The sequence below is a fragment of the Botryllus schlosseri genome, chromosome 3 (assembly GCF_051294905.1).
Source record: "Botryllus schlosseri isolate E-star chromosome 3, Bs_hap1, whole genome shotgun sequence".
In the NCBI taxonomy this organism is placed as follows: Eukaryota; Metazoa; Chordata; class Ascidiacea; order Stolidobranchia; family Styelidae; genus Botryllus; species Botryllus schlosseri.
Genome location: NC_137238.1, coordinates 16,692,519 through 16,707,776, shown reverse-complemented (window position 1 = coordinate 16,707,776; position 15,258 = coordinate 16,692,519). Strand labels below are relative to the sequence as shown.

Sequence of the window (15,258 nt, the reverse complement as noted above, 5' to 3'; positions counted from 1 at the left end):
CAACAATACTGGAATTTTTTGGTAATGTTAGAGTTGCCAAATCATTAGTTGCGTGTTTTTGTTAAGTGTTTGATTTCAAGTTAATAAAGACAATAACTGTGTAATGCACATACTTGTGATTCTTGATTCTTGTAGAGTTATAGTTGGTATTGATTCTATAAGTGTGAAAACAGTGGCGCGGAATGTGCGAATAATTCGATGCGGCTGAAAGTCGGCGTCAGTAATATTCGGGTTACGTTCGATTCAACAAAAACGCGTTAAGGGATTTGTCAAAGGATTAGAGTTGTACCGATATAAAACATTCAGATACGAATCGACTTGATTTGTGTAGTGAGTTTCATTTCAAGTTGATAAACTAACACATTGATTGAATATTTTCATAGATCTTATCACGCAACTAAAGTCAGCCACTATTCTGGAGGCGTGAAACATATAACGATCGCGGGCGAGTGACAAATTGTTGGTTTTCGAATCACCGTCTGCGACGGCTCTGTGACAAACTTATTACCGAAATATTACCTTGTGAGCGGGTATGAGGGATTGGTATATGTCTGAAGCATTATCCGGTGAGTGGTCGTTGGATTTTAAAATTATATCACACCCTTTTGAATAAGCGTTCACTTCACAAAGGATTAGGGTTAGAGCGGAAATAAGTGACAATTTGTCGCTATTCAAGTTACCGACACTGGCGGTCTGTTATTCGTTACTTAATAAATCTTACGAGTGAAATCAAGTTCCGTACCAAACTATCAAAATATTACCTTGTGAGCGATTGGTATGTATGTAACATCAAGTCACGAATGATGGTTATGTCTGGGACATTATCTTGTCAGCGATCGCGGGGTTTTGCAAACTATTTCACACATTTTTGAAGTGTTAGTTTGTGAATGCGGTTATTGTTGATATTCGAATCGCCGTCTACGCCGGCTCTGTGGTAAACTAATTACCAAAATATTACCTTGGAAGTGACTCCTAGATTTAGCAAACTATTTCGCACTGAATGGAATAGTGTAATATTCGATAGTAGCACGCGGTTGGCCGTGAAACAATTCAGCGCGCAGGTCATTCGAAATATAGGTCGCACTGCTTAATCCTCACAACAAACCGCGTTTCCGTTTGTGCGGTTATTGTTGGTGACTCGTACATATTCAACACCGCACTAGAGATGCCTGAAAGTACGAATCACGACCGCGCCCATAAGAACACATGGCGAGTCACCACAGATCTCGTAAGAATACATGGCGCATCACCGCCGCAGCCTATAGCAAAAAAGGCGAGTCACGACCACGAGTTTTCACGGCGAATCACCGCCGCAGCCTATACCGAAAGTGCGAATCACGACCGCATCCATAAGAACACATGGCGCATCACCGCCGAGAGGGGGGTCTAAAAAGGCGCATCACCACCACGAGTTTCCAGGCGCGTCACCGCCGCACCCATAAGAACCAATAGCCGTTCGCGACCGCTGTCTATGCTGAAAAGGGTTACCGTGCGACCACAAGACACAATAGCCGCTTGCCACCGCCGCCATAAGAAATGAGAGCCGCTCACCGCCGCGTCCATAAGAATAACGATATATCATTGTCGCACTCACCGTAAACGTTGGAATGGGAGACATTCACAAACCACTTGGGGCGCCAACACCACGCCCTATCGTCCGTAGTAAACAAACAAAACTTATAGCTATATTCGCTAGAAACCAGGTCAGCCACTGCTTGTTGGATTCGGGTAACAGAATTAATGTCTTGTATGTACGGAGTTTGAACATATTTACGACTGATGATTGAGTTCAGTGCAATTTATGAATTGTCAGGTTACTTCGTGTACCGGTATTTCATTCCAGAGAGTGACGTTTGAATATTAGCTGAGTGACATATATATTTCATTTTAATAGACTGTATTATCATCTATCTACATTGCCGCGACAGAAATAATCTCTTGTATGTATGGCATATAAACATATTTACGCCTGATGCATCTTAGAGCTAGTTGAGTTCAGTGCAATTTATGAATTACCAGGTTACTTCACGTACCGGTATTTCATTTCAAGAAAGTGACATTTGAATATTAGCTGAGGCTGAGTGACATATATTTCAGTTTATAGACTGTATTATCATCGATCTACGTTATAACATGCCACGATATTGCTGTGTACCTGGCTGCAAGAGTCGGAGAGGTGGCCATTTATTTCCTACGTCACCAGTGCAGCTGAGGAAATGGACAGTAGCAGTTAAGAGATCTGACCCAAAAACGAAACAACTTTGGACGCCTGATTTGAGTAAAGAGATTGTTTGCTATGGTCATTTTCTTCCGAGCGATTATGAGCCGAAAATGAAACTTAGAAGACTGAAAAAGGAGGCAGTGCCAAGTGTCTTTGAACATGATAAAAAAGCACCACTTAAAACTGCCAGGAAGACGAACAATTCAAACCCATTTAAACCAGAGCCTGCTGAAATAATTTATACCGGAACACATAGCGACCAGGAATTGACAACAGACTCGGAACATGTGGGCATTCAGTGCCAACTGGGTGCTTCGATGCCAACTTTCAGTTTACAAAATATCAAGGATGACCAGAAAGCAGTGCAGTACTTCACTGGATTTGATGACATCGAACAGTTTCTGTTTTTCAAGGACATTGTAATGTACGATTTGCATCGATTGGAGTACACCTGTACATTGCTTTCAAATGAAGAACAAGTTTTTATGACACTGATCAAGTTACGACAAGCTCTTGATCATCAACTGCTTGGCTACATGTTTCATGTCTCAGAAGCAACAGTTTCCCGCATCATTAATGCTTGGATCAAGCATATGTACAGTCTATTGTCAAAGTTACCAATTTGGCCTTCAAAACAAGTGATTTTGGATACCATGCCAGATGATTTTAAAAAACTCTATCCATCAACGAGAGTAATTATTGACTCGACAGAAATCCCAATTGAGAAGCCATCTGACATCCATGCACAGTCCATTACATTCTCAACTTACAAGAATAGGAATACCATGAAAGTATTAATAGGTATTACACCCAAGGGTGCTGTTTCCTTCATAAGTGACTGCTATGGTGGATCCGTTAGTGACCGCAGCATTATTGAGCAATCTGATTTGCTGGCCGACGCCAGAACAATGTTTGAAAAAGGCGACAGTATCATGGCTGATAAAGGATTCCTAGTGCAAGATTTGTTTGCACCCTTCGATGTAAAAATCAACACCCCTACTTTGATGAAAGGCATGACTCGGCTCTCTCAGGAACAGCGGCTAGATGATTGCGCGATCTCCTCAAAACGTGTGCATGTTGAAAGGGTTATTGGTTATGCAAAGACATTCAAAATAATTTATAATGTATTGCCTTACAATCTCCTGCATTTGGGAAATGAAATAGTCTTTATCTGCTTCATGATAGTAAATTTTAGGAAAGGCATAGTTTGATATAACAGCGTTTGATGCTTTTATTAATTTGTGTTTGATTAAGTAGATTTGGTCAGTGTTGATGATTGTTTACTCTCAGTAATGCATGGATGTTCTTATTTCCACTTTAAAATTAGATCCCGCCATAATAAACCTAAATATCACTCTTTTGGATATGATGACTGCACTGAGCGCGTATTACTACCTAGACGCAAGTTGGATTTTAATTTACTAAACGAGATACAAGAAAACTCCCAATATATAGGTAATTAAAATGTAGCCTACATAATCATCACAAAGTATCATGGAATTTGGAAATAACAATAATCAACACAACGGCAGAAACAGCTTTAGCTCGGAAAAATATTTTATCAATGCCACATTGCATTCAGCAGTTTTTCATCTTGCGGTGATGCAATCTTGACCACCAAAAAAGGACGCCAATACATTTCGTAGAAATTTTGCAGCTTGGGAATCATAAATTTGGTAACAAATTCTGGGTCAAACTTTATATACTCAATGTGGACATCACGAAATGTATATATTACAAAATAACATAGTTTTTTCTCAGCGCAAGCCATTTGGCCTTGTACTTGGGCATACCATTTATGATTTTTCTTCAAATGATAGCCATCTGCAGCAGTCACCAAATATGGAAAATTCTTTCCGGGTGTTATTAGCTCATCCCTTGCCGTGTAGGGGCACTTGACCTCCAACACACTATCAGGGAGAACCATACCATCAGGTGTTGCTGCAATATATGGAAATTCTGGATGTATTATGAGTCCAGACCTCGAGGTTTTTCGACCGGACAAATGGGAGAAGGCATCTATCGCGGCTGTTTCATACAAACTCCCATGTATAATGGCATCTGATCTTAAATCACTATTGTTGTACATCGATTCGCACAATTTCCACATGTCACGTCGATCAGTAGCGGATAGAATTTCTCCAAATCTTGATGCTGTTAAGCGCCACTTTCTTTCAAAATGCCACCGAGGGGATTGACGTTGCTTGATTGTCGCCTCAAATATTTCTGCAGCTTTCTCTGGTGGGCACTTAAAAAATTTATCAACATAATTGGGATTAAGCATTGACGTGAGAAATATCATACTTACAGCAAGAGCTTGATCAATCCAGTACTCCCCGAATGGCCTTTCTAAATAATGGTGATCAATCATTGCAGCATGCATGTCTGCTCTCTCAAATATATATTTGAAAGATATCGCTGTTCCTGAGGTCTTGCAATGATTGATTGTCTTGCTACGTACAAAGTCGGTGAATTTGCTATCGGAAGAGTTTTCATTTTCATTCGGCGAAATCGAGTTCCCAAAAATGTCACTGATTTTGTAAGTTTTACCTAAATGAAAACATATGAAAGTTATCAACCTTCATGTATATAAACTATAAAGTAATACCTGAACTTCTTTGAGAAGGATGATGGAACGTTTGCAATGTTTCTGTGCATGCCTTTGAAATTTGAACAGTCTTCGACTGCTTATAGTCCAGCAACATCAGAGCAAGACATGATAAATGCTTGCAAGTTGCATTTGGACCGCTTCCTCCTGGGCATTCACATTCACTGAACAGGAGTTCCCCACTGTTCTTACAACATATCTTGCTCCAATAACTGACATGCCTCTTCATCGATGCTTTAACAATGGCAGTGAAATAGTGTAAAGTCTCAACAATAAAGCTGAGCAGGCCTTCACGCACATCCCTTCTAACATCACTTTTCCTTTGTCCAACGATTTCACTGTCTTCGATCCTTCCTTTCTCCCAAATTTAATAAAATACGCCTCAATAGAGCATCCTGAGAGTGGTGGAATCAATTCAAAATTCACTGGTTCATAACCAAATTTGGGCCACTCTAGTAACTCTGTACTCCTGACATACGACGTTCTACCAAAATCATCATTCCTGTCATAAGCGAGCAGCCTGCAATGCAAAAAGTAACATTGATCCAGAGTGTCATTACCAGTTGGAAAATACATAGCTTCTCAACTTACGTAGCAGCCTCTAGAGGCAAGCTCACATGCTACACCTTAGTTCGGTCTTAATCTGCACTTTTTCAAATATAGTTGCGTATTGCACCATGTAACTAAATGAACTTAGATTGTACCATTCTCACGGCGTCATATCTGATCGAAACTGGCTCTATATACAACCACATGTATAAATAAATGACTTTCATAACTACCTTTCTATAAGTTCCGCTTTCCTGCCACATGTCCGAGCATTCCTACTGCCCAGCTCTTTTTTGAGATCGTGCACCGTCCATGAAGAATAATCCGTCGACATTTTCTATTGCAATAGCCACAAGCTAGCTAGGATATCAAAATACAACAAATGAAGACGACGTTTATATTGGTATCCACTGTAAACAGTGGATCACTAGGACGAGGTTCTGGCGCCCCCAAGTGTATGAATGTCTCCCATTCCCTCGAATAACAGATGGCAGGTCATCGCCGCAGCATATACCGAAAGGGTGGGGTCACCAACACAAGTTTTCAAGGTATATCATCACCGCAGCCTATACCTGAAAGGGTGGTATCATCACCGCACCCATAAGAAACAATGGCAGGTCACCACCGCAAGGGGGGTCTAAAAGGGTGGGGTCATCACCCCGGGTTTTCAGGCAGGTACCCACCGCAGCCTATACCTGAAAGGGTGGTATCATCACCGCACCCATAAGAAACAATGGCAGGTCACCACCGCAAGGGGGGTCTAAAAGGGTGGGGTCATCACCCCGGGTTTTCAGGCAGGTCACCACCCCGCCCATAAGAACCCATAGCCGCTCACGAGCGATCGACTATACTACTTATGCGTGTAGGCTCGGTGATCATTTGGTAAAGACCGGCGGATTTGACGGCGTTGGAGTATGCGTTGCCTTTGTGTTTTAGAAGGTTTATATTAATATCTCCCGCAACGAAACACATCTTTTTGTCGCTGTTGACTTTGTCCAGTGATCGCTCCAACGATTTTGCGAATTGGTTCATGTTTTTCGTGGGATGACGGTATAATACCGCCACAAGAAAAGATTTGTGAATTCCAATTGGGTGATCAACTTCCAGCCATAGCTCTTCGCAATCTTTGACATTCAGATCGTAGTCCGTGCAAATTTCGCAGAATTTACTGAATCTGGTCTTGATCGAAAGCTACTGTCATACTGACACCGAAAATTTGAATGAAAATATAATCAGGCACTGTACCACTTAGAATTCGCCCTCTAAGTCTGAATTATAGGCATTGTCCGAACAATCGAAGAGCCGCAATGGGTCATTGATATGGTCATTGTTTTGCGGTCATCCGATTGTTCTGAACAATGCAGATTTTAGATGTTGAGGGTGATTTTTCATCCAAGTACGGAGCCTGACCATATTTTGATTGAGATTTTCGTAATCAGTGCGATAGTAGCTTTCGATCAAGACCAGATGCAGTCAATTCTGAGCTCTGCAAGACAACTTTTGGATTGCCAGAAATCCTACAGTAGCTGCCGTAAAATATGTCTGAGTAAAGCTTCAGTGAAGCGGAACGAAGCTGCCAAATTGGTCGTTGCCACTCGATGTTTACATTCTATACTGATAGAATCTTTCCTCACATGCAAAAAAATTCGACCTGCGTGAGTTCTTGGATCTGTGACGAATGATTTACGTTTTAGGGGGTATAAAGTAAATTTGGATGGACATTTGCATTTATCTATATCACCAGACTAACAAACCCGCCATAATTTTTGATGTGGATTAGGGCTTGTATCAGGGTATAATAATATAATGGGACATATTTTCTGAATCAAAACCCATCCTCGAGTGGACTATTTTCGAGTCAATTACAATTAGGGCTGGGCACAATGATTCGAATCTGAATCGAGTATTAAATTTGATGATTCATGAGAATTATAGTTTCGATGCTATTTTTCAATATTGAAGCCTTGAAACATTGATTGGCGGTACCGTAGCATACGAAACATATGTTACAAAGTTACGAAGGTTACTGGACGTAGCACATTTCCGAAATCATGATTATCCCGCAACATTGTCACCAAGTGGAATGAAATCGGTATGGTCGAAAAATACCAAAGAATCTTTTATGAGATGGATAACTGTCATTAGATATTTGTTGTGGCATAAACCGTACATATTACGTATTATATTCCGCTATGGCGTCATAATGAGTGATACTCGATTACTCGACTCGAAGCATATTACGTGTTTCAGAATCGAATCACTCAGGTACTCGATTTTGCCCAGCCCTAATTACAATAATTATGGGGTGGGGGACCTATGGTACCATAGCTAAATCAAGCAAAATAGATAGACCAACTAATCACGTACCAACAGAAACTCGCCTACATATATATAGGCGGTAAATCATAGTTACCCGTGGTGTTTTATCGCTATTACGAGGTATTTGAAAGTCCAAATGTCGATTTGCGGGTAATATGTATCTGGCATTAATTTTGTAAGTTTAGGCGTAAATCAAAACATGATTTTATGCCAACATTTGAGTTGATATAATCAATTTTATTCTTGAAGGTCGCGATGACTAAACATTCTTCATTGGCTTGCGTAGCTTATAGCTTATAATACACAACAAAACAAGTTAACAAATCTGAGTTTTTGAGCGTATGTCTCATAGGTCCCATGGTCGCGTGCCTTTGGACCCACCGGGTGGGGACCGATGACACGTTCGAGCCACAAACTTTAAACATTTATAAATAATTTTTGAAAAGGCGGATATTCATGTAAATGTCCGCGATAGGTAGAGCTTTTATCGAAGTGTTGAGACAGCAAAATATCTGCTATTCTCGGCTGAAGATTTGAGGGCCAGAGATCATATTGCGATTTTTGATCCATCGGTACCACCATCTCCCCTACGTCCCGATTCTTATAAAAGGATGGAGATTCGAATTTTGAGCAGTGATCTGTTGAAAGATTTGCTGATTTTACTTTCGGTACAACTCCAGTAATCAGTATTCACAATGCTGACAGCAGTGTCATAACCATACGGTAGCTTCATATACTCTATCACTAAAATATATAGATTTTATAAATATAAATACTTCGGCACGTAGAGGAGATGTGGTACCCATGGATCAAAAATTGAAAAATGATCTCTGGCCCGCACATCTTCAGCCGAGAATAGCGGATCTTTTGCTGTCTCAACAGTATGATACAAGCTCTAACTATCGCGGGCATTTACATGGATATCCACCTTTTAAAAAGATATTTATAAACGTTTAAAATTTGTTGCTTGAACGTGTCATCGGTCCCCACCCGGTGGGCCAAATAGCACACGACCATGGGATGAGACATACGCTCAAAACTCAAAATTCTCAACTTGTTATGTTGTGTACTCGTTGTGTACTCGTCGCCACGTACAAGAGTAAAATATAATATATCAACTCAAATGTTGGGATAAAATCACGTTTAGATTTCCGCCGAAACTTACAAAATTAAAGCAACATGCATATCACTGAAAAATCTACCTTTTGACTCTCAAATACCTCCTAATAGCGATAAAACACCACAGGTAACTATGATTTACAGCAGACCTGGGCAAAGTGCGGCCCGCGGTCCAAACGCGGTCCGCGAAGCTATTTTGTGCGGCCCGCGAAAGGTTGTTTGTAATTCAAAACATAAAACGTGCATTTGAATGACTAAAACCATAGACTGTATTAAATGAACAGGAAATGAACTTTGAATTGAAGCCTGTTCAGTGTTCATTAATATGCCACGATTACGTTTTCTACGTATCCGGCATGCGTAATCCAGATTCAAAATAAAGGCATGTGGCAAAGTATCAGTAGCTATTGAAGTCAGAAGAAATCACTATTACCATATAGTTTAGTTCGAACCTTCTTTGTTGACATTGCCACAGCCAACATTACGCATTATATACGGGAGCCTATGTGTTTCAATTTGTGACTTGATATGTCTCCAAATCCATAATTCGTAAAACATGGCAATCAGTGCTCGCGATTACTATATGACTCATCATATCTATCACCCATAAAGGATTAACGGACATGCCAAAAAAAATAAAGCAGAAAACCGAAATTAAGAGAAGGTTTAGGTTTTGAATTTAGACCAGTGGTTCTCAACCTTGTCCCCAGAGCCCCCGGGGACGATTTGGATTTTGACGGGGGGAAACACTCAGGGGCGAAATGGCGGGCGCTGGGATCAGGGGGCGGTGTGGGGGACGCTGAGGAAAAATGGTCTCGCAGTAGATGATGCAGTAAGGACATGTGATAATATTGTAGAACCACAGCTCTATATATCCATGAGTTCTCATTGCAAACTAACATTCGAAAAAATCCGTTAAATCAAAGCGTTTTTCGTTCCGCTAATCGCGCAATATCCACCGACGATATTTCCATGAATGCAGTGGTTTACTTTAATTCATGTAAAATGAATTTGACGTAATTTTGGATTGCTAATTCATCGTTAAAACACTCACGCTAGCTACTCCAAGTCATTTCGACACCTTCCTATCTTTTCATTGTATCGCTATTTTGTGGTGTTTTTAAATCGCGATTACTAAACTGATACTTATACTGATAGCTCGGATTATTTTCCGCAAAATTTTTGAACTAGATCTTGTATCCCGCAGCGCACTGCGTGTCGATATCGAAAAGGCACTGTAGGCTACTGTGCAACTTTTGAGAGTGATGCACTTTGTACATTGAAGATGTTTTAAAGCTTTTTGGCCAAAATATATGACTAAATATACCTGCATTTGAGAGCTACAAATTAAATCCTCAGATTATTTCTTCATTTTATCACAAAGGATGATACTGCTTAGTGTTGTTACCCCCATTCCTGTTCATTTTGTTCAAGTTAAGAGCTATAACAACTTGGATTTGATCCCGAAAGTAGCACATACAATTATACCGTTAACTCGTCGAGTGGTCTAATAGTGAACCGGAATTCGACCGCTTACCCCTTGTTTTTTACTACACTCCTTAAAATAGGGGGGCGCCAGACCCAGGCAATTTTTTAAAGGGGGCGCTGGTTAAAAAAAGGTTAAGAACCACTGATTTAGTGCATCCTTATAGTTTTTGCTGATCATGTCTCCGAGATTAAGGATTTTGATTCAAGGCGAACAGGCGAATAACGGTGTTGATAAGACACATTCTCCCGGATAAGGTAACTTTATGATATTCGCACTATCTTTTATGGCGTGCATAAACTGTGAAGTCGGTGGATTATCTCAAGATGAAGAGAGAGAGAGAGCATCGACAAATCTTTGGAGCTGCGATATGCTTCCTTATATTTCTTCAGCCAGCTGTTGGTGCGAAAATGTCTATTGCATTCAACCAACTGCGAACAATTGATAGGCAAAAGTATAAATCGCATTACAACACTCGGTGAGATCATTTACCGTTTGCGGATAGTTGAGGCAATATTGCGCAGATGAATATAATGATATTTATTTACAGATACCGCAAAGAATTTTATTAATATCATACCGCAGCACACATAGTAGTATATTATGGATAATAGAACGTTGAAAGTACAAGCGTGTGGAACGTAAGCGTATGTAGCGTTGAGTTTTAATACGCCATTGTCGAAGCAGGGTGTTGATGATAATATCGCTTTATTACATCGTTGAATGAGCGTCGGCGTATCATTATTAATTCTCAGCGAAAAGAATGTCGAGTCACATCGCAAGGCAGGAAAGGCTGGTAGCTGTACACGAAAACGTAACGTAACTAAGAATTATATCGCGATCATAGATCATACGTGCGCACTTGCCCTAAGATCCCGAATATTTCAGGCTGATACTCGTCAAGGGTAATCGTAAGAAACTAGTAGAGAATTGGAAAGAACATTGTATATCAGCAATCGTATCATAACATACATAACACATTGTTCTTTCCAATCTCTACTATACTTGCTGACGATTATCCCTGACGAGTGTCAGCCGAAAATATGCAGGTTCATTTCAATATGAATATATGCCATTCCCTTCTCCATTGAAGTTCTGTACCGGCAGAAAGCTATTTAAATAGGATAGCAGTTGTTGTTGTTGTTGTTACTGGTCGATAATAATAGGATATATCCGATATCCATGTGCCTTCATGACCTTTTTAGTTGATTCTAATGCGGGACACTGCAACATCGCTGATACAGCATGAGAGTAGGCTACAAGAGTAAAAGATAATTACAGTTCAGGGACTTGAATCTTGCCAAAAATACTTGGTGTGTTTTACATCTTTTACATGTGATTAGCAACATTATGCCTTTTTTCAGAATTGTCACAATTATATGATAACTTTGCCATAATATATAAAATTGCGAGATATTGTTGGTATCCCGAATCAGAGTATTTAAAGGATCGCTATCAAAATCGATCGTGTCATACGATATGAAGACTGCACAGAGCCGTAGGTATACAGGAGAGAATTCTCGTGGTGGATGGAGGAAGAATAATACCGGTGATGCGGATGTGAAAAAGCGGAAGAAACTTCGGAGGACTGATAGAAAAAATGCGTGTGAGGTGTGCGGAAAAGAATTTCACAAGAAGAGGCTTTTGAGAAGTCATTCAGCGATTCACGACGACGTCAAAAAATATCGCTGCGAAATATGCAGTAAGGAGTTTCATGCACGCTGTAACTTGAAAAGGCACTGCCTTATTCATTCGGATGTGAAGGAATATAAATGTGAAATATGCGGGAAGGAGTATCGAACGAAGTACCAGCTAAAGTTGCACGTATATGTCCACAGTGGGGAACAACCGTATCGATGTGATGTTTGTAACTTGAGCTTCCTCGACCAATACCGTTTTAAACAGCATCTTCTTGTTCACCTCGGTATCAAAAACTTCTCCTGCGAAATCTGTGCCAAGGAATTTATTAGAAATGCAGATATGAGGAATCACATGAAAATCCACACTGGCCTGAAATATTATATATGTCATGTTTGCGGGATAGAGTTTTGGCGGAAAAGCGGTTTAGATACGCACTTGAATAGTCACAGTGACATAAAACAGTATCAATGCCACGCAGAAGTTTCGTAACCAAGACAATGGAAAAAGACTCCTACTTATTCATTCGGCCGTCCAATAATTAAAATGGGAATCACGAGGGATGGTGTTTCGTAACAAGTAGGCTTACCGGCTAAAATTTCGCCACGATATCCACGCCAATCTCAATCAGTATCGATTTCATATGGAAGATAGCCTTTTCAAAGCCATTTCCAGCAACAAATATATTGCAAATATCGACTTATTCATATCGATATCAAAAAATTAGCATGCGAAATCTGTGCAAAAGAATTTGGTTGGAATGCGGATAGGAATATTCACCGAACAATCAACATTAGCATCGAAGAATATAAATGTGAAATATGTAGCAATGAATTTCATTACAACAAAAGTTTGAAATGACATAGGCCTATGCTGATTCATTTCGCTGTCCATGAATATAAATGTGGCATATGCGGTAAGGAATTTCGTACATGAATTTTAAAAATCACAAATGGGAAGCCGCGCCGAAACTAAGCAGCATGGTTTCGATATATCCAACATGGAATTACGTCAAAATACTAATTCAAGATATCAAAGGCTAGGCCATTACGCCATAAAACAATTTGATCACGAAATATGTGAAACATTCTTCCTCTAGAAAGGTTGCTTAAGAAGACACATCTTCTGTCAACAAGGGATAATGGCTGCAATAAATGTGTTAAAATTATTTTAAATTGAAAACTCCAAACACAGATTTATTGCTTTAAGGTTGCCCACTGCATTCTATGGATATCCTGCCGTTATTGAAATATGTGTTGGTCACTAATAATTTACTAATTCGTTTGGCCAATTAACAAAAGTAAGACTCACTAAAAATGTCAGTTACCTTCCGAAATAGTAGCTGAGCTGTTGTGCATAGCTAAATGGGAAGGATTCTAACTGTCAAATTAATTTTAATGTCTCGAAGTCGTTCGAACAATAAATGTATTCCTCATTAACTGCGGTGTATTTCACGTGTCATTAATATCATATCTCTATTCAGATATCATAGCTCCATTTTGCATGGAACTGTCATGTTACAACTATTGCACAGTGTCGCATTTACCAGCACCATTCATTTACACTTACATATTGTGACCTGATGAAGTCCCTCTCAGCCACAAAACTGAATCCTCCAAGACACCAGACAGTCTCGAAGGAAGTCACAGAGCATAAAACAGATTGTTCATTGTGTGGCCGGCCTGATTTTGGACACAGCGACTTCGTCCGCACTCTGTAATGAGTTATGTGTTTTCATCGCTGAATTATTTACTACACTGTAAATTCACAGCGTTGAATGAGACACAACATTGTGCATAGGTATATACAATATTTGGCTGACACATATTATCGGCTGAGATCTGACATCGAGAATCCGCCATGTTGTGTGCACGTCCACACATCATCAGTGAATGTCATAAGATGTGCGTTAATGCTCATATGATGTGTCTATGAGCTCACATGCATATCAGTATAGTAATTCCGGACAAATTTCCTGTGGTGTCAAACATTCATACCGGATATCAATTGAGAGGGAGTTTCTGAGGTCGCTTGCTAATCTTCACTCTGAAACTTCACGAGGTTACTATTGACGTGATACATCATCCCAGGCAGCCTAAAGCGCGGTAATATTGACACACGTCGAAAAGCCTCGCAAAATGTGATTTGATCGGTATGTCCTAAGCTATAGATTTTTCTTCAGGCTGCAGTGTTTAATTAACAATATTATTACAGTTATAAATAACCAAGATTATAACCGACAGTGGTACCGGGCTTCAAGCAAATAGGTTGGTGATCAGATATTATGGTCGTGCTGTACCAATACCTGACTGACGACTCGCTGTCTTGAGGTTTGCTCTGATCTGACTTTACATACCTACGATAGTCACGTTAATCCTTATAGTTAATCGCTTGTTACTCATTTCAGTTTATTATAAACAAATTATCAGATCAACATACTAAGAGATTGCGATAAAATAAAAGGTTGATCATATTATTTCCCTACCGAACTTACTGAAGAAATTTGTCATACAAATATGTATGAAACACCCCGACGTTGAACATTTTACTCGTATCGGGTACCGCTGTCATTGCCAACAGTATAGCAATCATTCAGTTATTAGTAGTACCCTTTGTATTTTATCATTGATGAACTGTCTCTTCTTTACGCATGACTTACTGAGTCACGTGACTGTATGACGCAATCCTGAGACAATCGATCGTTGCCACGCAGGACCAGAGTGAGTGAGATATACCGTGAATATGTCGGTCTTTCTTACGTGAATCTAAATAGCATATAGCGAGGGAATGGAGATGTTTTTAGTTCAAAACGGAATGGAGAGGGAGCACATTGATTTACTGCAAGGTAATTCGTTTATGTAACTTTTCAACATCATCTGTAAATAATGTTATGTTCATGTTATCGAGTTTCAAATACAGCACCAGCGCCCAGCGGTATGAGTAGATATAGATTACCTATTTTCGATCTAGCAGCTTGATGCGCCTTAAGAGCGGACCATGAAAATGGGAGCTAATGCTGTTCAATAATTTCATCTGAATATATATAGACCTAGTGATGAAACCTCATTTGCAGATGAAGATATGTACATCTTTCTTTGCACTTGACCTGTTTCAATTACTTAATATGGTTTGGTAGAATGTCTAATGGAAAGTGTTGGTTGTGCCCTTTTATCGGAACTACCGATTTGCTGTCTACACATTTATTGTCACAGACAACATCCGAGTGTTATCATGTCATGCAGGATCTGTAGCATAGTGTATTCAAAATATGAAGATCTCTGTAGCCATTGTAAAAGGAGACACAAAAATATGAAGACA

The 15,258-nt window shown here is 39.8% G+C and overlaps 1 long non-coding RNA gene across 1 annotated transcript in view; it reads right to left on the bottom strand.

Moving 5' to 3' along the window:
• The window catches only part of LOC145434972 (uncharacterized), a 190,850-nt gene that overhangs the window by 93,805 nt on the left and 81,787 nt on the right, over window positions 1-15,258 (bottom strand). The window lies entirely within an intron of this gene.